Raw genomic sequence first — 1,671 nt, forward strand, 5'->3', positions numbered from 1 at the left:
GTAAGTGCGCGAGCGCGATAGAGCTTGGATTGTTAAAAGTCGGCAGGGAAGCTAACGTTCGGATCGTTTATGAGCTCACCGCGTAAGGAATTTGTTGATTGATCAACAAATCAACGGCAGCACAATGACATCTCACCTGTTCGGTCAACACCGATCGGATCGGATCATGCGCCAGCTGGTCGGGCTGTGTAGTCCTCCGGCGAAGGTTGCCGAATACATTAAATGCCTTCCGTGTGTGCAGTACGTAGGGAAGGAGCTTTAATATAAGTAAAAAAAATCAACGTGAACCGAACTTTTCGTGCCACCCAACGGCACAGTGCGCTCCGTTGTATTGTAAACAACAGCCAGCTACGATTGCGTTGTGTGCGTGACGATCATCGCACCTACACTGTGAAGCGATGTTGGTGGAATGCGCGGATGGTCTGGCGTGGCGTGCGTGGTGACCGATTTTGTTTTCGCGCTGTGTCGTTGTGTGCCCGTGCCTTAGTTACGTCATCTTCACACTGCCGAACGGCCACGACCAGGGGCAGCGGGGACGGCGCTTTTACACATGTGTGAATGGAAGCGGATGAGCGGACGGCGAGAAAAGAGAAACAGAGAATGAAAAGTAACATGGTTCGGTTTCGCGTGGAAAACACATGTTGTGATGGTTTTACATTCTAGCGAAAATAACGCGAAAGAAAGGGAAGCTTTGCCAAACATGAGTCACACACGAAGGAATTATTTTAGTTGCGTAGTTCCCTTCATCGGCTAAAAATCGTGCATAAATCTTTAAATGGAAATGATTAAAAATCATGCTCACCGAGTTCTTCTGTATCAAACTTCTGCGTTTTGTTTCCAAAAAATATTTCCTTGTCGTCCCAGTACCGTGCTCAATGTACCGTGAAAAAGAAGTCATCGAGTTTTACGATATGAACCACACCAATAAAGCGCCATTACAGTTTCCTTTTGCACGCAATATTTTATCTCGTACGCAACATCATATTAGGCAAAGTCCTTCAGCACAGTTTTGCGGAACTGGGTGCAAAACGCTTCATTTGTCCATCAGCCCATCGTAAGCGTCAATCAAAACCGTGCCGCTAACATTGTCCTGCTGTGCGATATGATTACCTCCGTTGTCCGATTGTGTGTCCGGTTATAATCTCCAAAAACCCCTTCCCATCGGACGATAATGTTTCGCGGACTTCCTTCCTTCTCGTTTGGTTGATGGTTTATGAATTTTTGACGAGCGAACAAATCGAACAACCCCGCTCACATCCGTTCCGACCAAGCGCCCGTGTGCAATGAGCTGGCGAACGAGTACCGACCGATGTCCTCCGCGTGCGTTCATACAAAACCACCCGCAAACAACCCCGTACGGCTCACTCGACCAGCTGCGCTCGTTGGCGAAAGACTAAGAATTATATCTCTCAAAATTGCTTACCTCGGTTTGCTCATTCCGAAACGGGCGGGATTTGTTTTGCCATTTTGGGGCCATTTTTTTTCTGGATTTCAAACGAGAGCGCTAAACTTTCTGCATTTTATGGCACAGGTTCGTAAAATGAGCAGCAACAGTTTTTGAGCACCGGAAAGCGCACCTTAACCCCGAGCGAGTCGGAGCCGATAAGGAAGGAGTGGTTGTCAGTGTCATCGGCCAAGTGCCACCCTACCACGCAACCGCCTTGCACCGCA

Source organism: Anopheles marshallii, chromosome 3 (assembly GCF_943734725.1).
Source record: "Anopheles marshallii chromosome 3, idAnoMarsDA_429_01, whole genome shotgun sequence".
Taxonomy (NCBI): domain Eukaryota; kingdom Metazoa; phylum Arthropoda; class Insecta; order Diptera; family Culicidae; genus Anopheles; species Anopheles marshallii.